This window comes from Lotus japonicus, chromosome 4 (genome assembly GCF_012489685.1).
Source record: "Lotus japonicus ecotype B-129 chromosome 4, LjGifu_v1.2".
Lineage (NCBI taxonomy): Eukaryota > Viridiplantae > Streptophyta > Magnoliopsida > Fabales > Fabaceae > Lotus > Lotus japonicus.
In genome coordinates, this window is record NC_080044.1 from 48,491,120 (window position 1) to 48,498,660 (window position 7,541).

Genomic DNA, 7,541 nt, shown 5'->3' on the forward strand with positions numbered 1-7,541 from the left:
GAGCACAGGGTAGGAGAGATTGCTGGGGAAAAGGTAAAGAGACAACGGAAAAATCAAAGGCAAGCCAAAGAGGTTGAGGAAACAGAAAGAAAGGGATCGTTCACAGACATTAGGGCAGAGGAGCGCTGGGCAGGGATAGTTGATGATCTAGAAAGGTACAAATTCAGTAGAGGAGTGTTGGCAATTAAGCCCAGGCTCACGTCTGAACAAGAACGGCGTTTGGAAAAGTTGGTATAGGAAAATTTTGACCTCTTCAGTTGGAGCCCTAAAGATATGGAATTCTGGGAACTTCCGCAGTTCAGGACACCAGCTTTGATAAGCAAGGGACCGAGCGTGCAGGAGGAAAAAAGGGTGGTGAGCCCAGGGGCGGACTTAAGAATTCTCCAACGCCAAGAGGGCGGGAAGAAAAGAACAGAGTTGTTTGGACAAGATTAAGATAAGTTAGAGGCAGGGCGAGGAGGCACAACCTACCGCATCAAGGATAAAGGTAAGGCCAGGGCGAGGCAGCGGAAATCGGCGAGAGGAGAGGTCTTCAAGGGCAAGAAATGTAAGAGGAGCGTGCAAGAGAGCGAATTGATAACCCGCTGGCAAGAACGCCAAATCCGCGGCGACGTGGAGTGGGTGGCAAGCACGTCAGGAACAAAGGATGAGGTTCTGGGCACAATACTTTGACAGGGAAGTTCATTGACAAGGTTGAGAGCGCGGTGGAAGGGTCAGATCAAAGCCAGTAGGATCAAAAATAAAGATACACTCTTTTTCTCCGACACGGGAGTTTTTTAATGAGGCATTTCTCGATGTACAGAAAATCTTTTACAAATGAAATACAAAAAGGATATTCACCAGCAATACTCCTAATTCAAAAGATACGGTCGCCCGGTGGGAAAAATTCCCCGAAGGTGGCAATCCCAACACGACCTTGATGTCTGGGGATTGCTCCGGGAAAGTCCGGTGCTATCCAAATAGCAACTTAACTAACACGTCACGTTCGCACGATGGGAAAAATTCCCCGAAGGTGGCAATCCCAACATGACCTTGATGTCTGGGGATTGCTCCGGAAAGTTTGGCGCGAAACGCTGACCTCTCGTTGGCGATGTGTGCGGGAAAGCGACTCATCCCCAAAATGGGGTGGGTCCCTTATCCCCTTAGTCTCCCCGAAATCTGGGAATACGAGGCCTCCCCGAAATATGGGCGAGAAAATAAACAAGGCATAAGTCTGGGTAAACCCATATGGCCATTGGGCCCCCAGCAGTGTAAGCCCTTGGCGGGATGAAACCGTCAAGGCCACACCTGCTCTTACGGGAAATATTGGTGTGAAAGAAAGCCTCAAAATGAGCAAAAGTCCTAGTTTCTTCGGCACACCTTCAAATCGCTACAAGAACGCAAGGCGAACAAAAAATTGCCTAAATGGCGACGGACGAACAAAAATTGCCTAAATGGCAAGGGGCGAAAAAAATTGCCTAAATGGCGAAGGAAGGAAAGACGCAAGACGAAGTCAAAATAAAGAAAATATAACAACATTAATTCATTACAAAAATAATTACAAAAGATCAAAAACATAGTTATCTTTACATTGACGATTCCCCCCCCCCCCCCCTCAATTTCAGCAGCAGCGAAATGCTCGGCGGTGAAGCTCGGAGGATCGTCAGGGCCAACAAGCCCATCTTCTTGAAAGCTCCCATTCCATATAGGTTAATTCCTTGATAGAGATGGACTTGAGCCTTGGCAAGAAATAAGCCACAACCACGCTCTTCCACGACCTCAGCCGCAACGTCGCTACCAACCTGGCCTGAGAGGTCTTGGTTTTGGAGTCCATATCTGTGTGGGCCTGGTTTTCTGCCTCAAGTTGCGACCTCACGTCAGCCAGGGCTTCATTCGTCGTTCCCAACTCGCTCTGAAGAAAAGTGATCTCTTGGCCTTGAAGGATGCAAGTGGCCTTGCCGGCGTTGATTGACTCTGTTTTTTCCTTCACCTCTTCCTGAAGTTCATACCAATCCAACTCCAATTCATCTATCCTCTCCTTGCAAGCAGCCATGTCCTCGTCGTAATAGCTCATCTCGACGCCCACGTTGGTCAATTTCCTCGTTTGAGCTGCCACTTGGGTCAGCTACTTGTCCCATTCTTTGTGAGCCTCCTGCGTGGCCACGCGGTAATTATCAGCCTCTCGTTGAAGTTTCTCCACTTCTGCAGAGGAAGCTGAGTCTTGAGATAGATGGGCAAAGAGGCACCCCGCTCGTAAGAGGTGGTTGAGGGCTTCCTGCGCTGCAATATCAAGGTCAGGAATCTCGGCTGCTCTCATATTACCAAGGGAGGTGTTAGACAACATAAATGCGATGAGAGAAGGTTGTTGGCTCGCTGAAGGTCCCGCTTGGTCGCTGGAAATAACATGGTTGGTTTCAGCACTGGGGGACCAAAAGACTGGCGAACCTTGGGGGAGTTTGCACCTTCGTCCTGAGGGCTCGCCGGTCGGGCAAGAGAAGCTCCAGCTGGGCCCGCCTCGGTTGGATCAGGAGAAGGAGTTGTTTGGGAAGAATTTTCAGAGGGTTTTAGACCAGCGGAAACCCCCTCCGGACAAGGTGAGGACTCAGCACCGCCCACATGTTTCGGCGTCTCTTTGCCCGCCAGATGTGGGGCGGACGCTTCGTCAGCTGGAGGTTTCTCGCCTTTCTTTTTCTCCTTTTTCTCCGGGCGTGGGGCGGATGCTTCACCAGTCGAAGATTTCTCGCCTTTCTTTTTCTTTTCCAACTTTCGGGGAGAGAAAGTCTCGGCCCCGGATTTTCCCTCTGAGCCGGGGTTAACTTCTTTGGATTTCTGGGACCTCTTCGGGGGGAAGGTCGAGCGGCATCACCATGGAATCTGGGAGCTAGGTCGTTAGTAGGCTGCAATGGGGGGCAACACCCGGTGTAGCCTCATTAGTCCCAGCGGCGCCGGGAACTGGATCAGTTGAAGAAGATCCTTTGGCCTTCTTCGAAGGAAGAGCGGCAGCCTCGGCTTCAGAATCGGCGGCGACGCATTTCCTCTTGATCACCTGGGTATTGAAAACAGGAGGAAACTCGAGTGGATCGGCAATTAGGGCGCGCTGTAGTGCGGCCGCAGTAAAGTCAATCCCGCCTAGGAGGGTGTGGAGTGTGTTTTCGCGAGCGGCTTCGAGCAACTGGGAGCATTCCAGGATGGGGAACCCAGCGAGGAAGCCGAGGATGGCTTTGTCTTCACTGTCCAGTGATGCGTCGGGTGGCGGGGGAACGTCGCGGAGATCCTCAGTTCAGTAAAGAGGAAATGAAGCAGTCACATCCCGACGTGTGAAAGCTTCAGGATAGGAAGGGTGCACGATTACAAGAAAATATCGGCGCCCGGGCCCCATCTTGATGTTACTCTTATAAGGATGGAGACGCTGTCGACCCGTTCGAGACTTCTGGGATACCCACCCGGGAGTCTCAGCTTTTAAGGATCTTGGTTCCACGCCATAGAAGTAAAAGAAATGGGAGGTTTTGGCTTCAAGGTTGATGGCATCACACAGGATCTCGTAGCATCGGGCGAAGGCCCAAGCGTTCAAATGAAGTTGGCTTGGGGCCACGTTGATTTCTCTCAAAACCTGGCAAAGAAAGGGGGGGAAGGGTAGTTTGATCCCCAGGTCAAGAAAGAAGTACTCATAAACGTAGAAGAAGTGGGGCTCTTCCGCGCCTTGTTTGAGTGTGCGGCATTTCCAGGGGCGACGGCTACTCAGGCCCCGGCTGGTAATAAGGACATCTTCGAGAGATTTTTCGTGGCATAACCCTCCGACCCGGCGAGCCAGCTCGGCGATGGATTTGTCGGTGGACAGCTCGGAGGCTTGGCAGATGGCTTTCAGAACGGGTTCCCTGGTAGCGGACGAAGGGAGGGTAGAAAGAATTTTGTTCCAGAAGACATTCTTTTCATTTTCATGAAGGGGATGCCCCCCTGCAGGAGGAGGAGTGGCCGGGGCGCGGGATGTTTGGGCGGGGCTTTGGGGTCGTGAGGATCTTTTGGTGCGGCGTTGAGGAGTCATCTTTTTACAGGACGGAACTGAGACGGAAGGGGAGAAGATGCTGGGGTAATAGCTTGGTTAACTTTGCAAGGCTGTGGAGGGTTTCAAAAGTGGTAAGTGAGAGAAGGGAGTTGAATTTAAAGGTTAGGATAAGAAACGGTTGGGAGAACGTGCCCCATCATGGCAAAGCTGGAATGATTACCTCAGGATCGTGACACGGATTTTGGGGAAACGGGGGTGCCGCATTAAAAGAAAGCCGCAACGGTTGCTGCCGATTGGTTGAAATTCAAATTGTCAAAGTTGTGATGTGACTGGAAGGGACATGTTAAAGGTGGCAGTTGAGATTTTGGGAATTCACTAACCCTAGCGTCATTTCAAGGCTTGGCGCGTGGGATGGGCGCGAAACGCGACAGTACCACGATTCAAGGCAAGTGTGTAACTATGTTGAGGAGGGCGGACTAGAAGCCTTCGCCACAAGCCTGCTTGTGGACTTGGATCGCCTGGAAGAGGAGGGCACGGCTGAAGATCCAAAGTGTTGATTGTAAAGGCTTTATTTACCAGGTCATGTTGGCCATTGTTTTTCACTTATGGATTCTTAAGGTTTTTAGGTCTTAGTCAGTATTCTTAGGGATGTCGCCTTGTTTCTTGCTTAATGACACACTTAGCTCTCATGCTTCGAGCTCGGTGTCTTGTGGACTTGTGGACTGGGCGAGACCCCAGGGTCCCTCGCCCAGGAAACCTGACCTTGGGCGGGGAACGCACCATGATCTTGGGCCTCCCTTCCCAAGGCCCAACTGGCCCACTTGGATAAGTTAGAGGCGCCAAAGCCCAACGTCACCTCTATAAATAGGAGGGAAATACCAATTGTAAGGGACTCTTAGCTCATTCGAATAATAATAGCATTGAAATTCAGTTACATTTTCTCTCTCTAAGCGGTTAGAGCTTTCTCTCTCTAAGCACTGATGACCCCAGTTTAGTAGTGTTTTTAGGGTCGTTTCGTTGTGGGTTTTGAGTCTTTTTAGAGTCTCATGTAGTGTTTCATGCATTCTCATGCATTTTTATCTTTATTAGTCCTTTTGCATTGCTTTGGTAATTTCATAGTTTTATAAGGTCTTTAATGGTATTTTAGTAGAGTTTAGGGGTCTAGTTTAATTCCTAGTTCATTTTATACTTTTGTGCAATTTAACCTTTGAGTTTCTTGGTTTTGTTCCTAGTCTTTCTATGCAAGGAATCAGGTTGTAACAACTGAAGGAAGAAGGCCAAGGGGTTTAAAGGCTTGATGGAGGCATTAAAGTGTGTTAAAGTTGAAGTTTAAGAGGTTTTCAGGCGAGCTGGGGCGCTCAAGCACTCCACATGGGCGCCTGAGCGCCAGGATGGCAGATACTTTTTGTGCCAGGATTTGGTGCTGGCGCTTGAGCGCCCGGCACACAGAAAACTCGACCATTTTGCCTATAAATAGGATTTTTGTCATTTCTCTTGGAACCTTTTTGTCATTTTATCATATTTCAATAAGTTAGAAGAGAGGGTATGAGTTATAGAGCTTGAGGAGCTTCCTCCAAGTCCTATGATCCAGGTTTTGTCTTTCTTTTCTTGTATGGATTTCATAGCCATGCTTGGCTAAAAACCCCTTTGTTTTGGGTTCTTTGTAAGACTTTGGATGTTTTAGCTTTTAATTCCTTTCCTATTCGTAATATTCTGAGTAAACCCTTGAATCTCACTTCTATGCTTAATCTTTCAAGCTTGAATGCATGCTAGCTTCTTACTTTTCTATAATCATAACAATAGTTTGTTATAGAATTGGGACTTGTTGTGAGATTTACTATTTCTATACTTGCTGCTAGGAATAGAGGAAGAGTTGGGGTTGGTTGGCCTGAATTGTATGCTTATTGCTTCTATCAAATGTTTAGGTTATCAAGGAATTGAACCTATCTTTTGGTTAGAAAGGGTTTTCTTTACGAGGCATCGATAGATGACTATCTAGGCTAGAACTTCAAGGAGAGACTCAGGATTTATTGGATAGAAAGGTTTGCTAAAACTGAATTAGTTGAACAAGAACCCAAGGCAATCTCATTTCTGAATTTCGATCACTTTACTACTTGTTCATTTATATGTTACATAATCAAAGAAACAAACAATCTTAAAAACTGAATTTTATTCGCTTTTTAACCTTGAACTTGACTCTTAAACTGAATTCACATTCCAATTCCCTGTGGTTCGATAAATTAAAACCCGGAGATATCTGTGCACTTGCAGATGGACCAACAAGTTTTTGGCGCCGTTGCCGGGGAATTGTTTGTGGTTTTTGGTTTAAGTTTTTAGTTTGTGGTTTTATTTTTTGCTTTTATCTTTGTCTAGAATTGGTGCTACTAATCTTTCTCTGTTTGAGTGTCACACTTTCAGGTTGCTCTCGAAAGAGACACCGTCATGGGTGGCCATATGACGGAGGAGGAGATGCAAGCCCATATCGAGGCAAGAATCCAAGAGGGGATCACCCTCCGATTATGTGAACAAGAAGTTGAGAATGCCAACTGGTCTCTTCGGGAACTCACTTCGGCTACCATGAGTTATGACTATCCCGGGAGCATTGCCTTTCCCGAGGGAGTGGGAAACTTTAAGTTGAGACCGACATTCATCAACTTGGTTAGCCAAAACCAATATGGTGGAGGTACTTTGGAAGATCCACATGCTCACATGGAGAGGTTCATCCGGAATTGCAACACTTACCGGGTGAACAATGTTCCGGCGGATGCAATTCGGTTGAGCTTGTTTCCATTTTCTTTGAAGGACACCGCTGAGGAATGGCTGAATTCTCAACCTCAAGGGAGCTTCACTACTTGGGAAGACTTAGCGGAAAAGTTCACAACAAGGTTCTTCCCAAGAGCTCTTTTGAGGAAATTGAAAAAAGACATCATGAATTTTGTGCAACCCACTGAAGAAAATCTCTATGAAGCTTGGGAGCGCTTCAAGAAGCTCTTGAGGAAATGTCCTCAACACAATCTCACCCAAGCTGAATTGGTTGCAACATTTTATGATGGTCTACAATACTCTTGGAGGTTTGGCCTAGATGCAGCTTCAAATGGCGAGTTCGATGCTCTTCCCCCACAAGCGGGGTATGACTTAATAGAAAAGATGGCAGCGAGAGCCATGAACTCTGAAAATGATCGCCAAACCCGAAGGAGTAAGCTTGAAGTGGAAGCTTACGACAAGCTCTTGGCCTCCAACAAGCAACTCTCCGAACGAATTGTGGAGATTCAAAATCACATAAAGGCGACCAATTTGGTCAGTGCTACAGCAGCCAAAGTGGAGTGTGTGGCTTTTGGAGGGCCCAATGTTAGTGAATTTTGCACCATTACTAGTCAGGGTTTCCGAGGTCAAAGCTCTGGACTTTCTCAACAAGTCCAAGAGCAAGTTGGTGAAAATGATAGTGGCAAAAAGAGCTTAGAGGAGCTATTGGAGAGTTGCATCAACCGCATGAACAACAACCATAAGAACCAAGAGGCGGCTATCAAGAACTTGGAGAACCAACTTGGCCAGCTAGCCA

At 47.6% G+C, this 7,541-nt stretch overlaps 1 non-coding gene across 1 annotated transcript; it reads right to left on the minus strand.

Annotated features, from left to right (window-relative positions):
- Nucleotides 1-6,892: 6,892 nt before the first annotated feature.
- Nucleotides 6,893-6,999, minus strand: LOC130716456 (small nucleolar RNA R71). The gene has a single exon (XR_009012068.1). It is a non-coding gene; the product is annotated as a small nucleolar RNA R71 (small nucleolar RNA).
- Nucleotides 7,000-7,541: the final 542 nt, after the last annotated feature.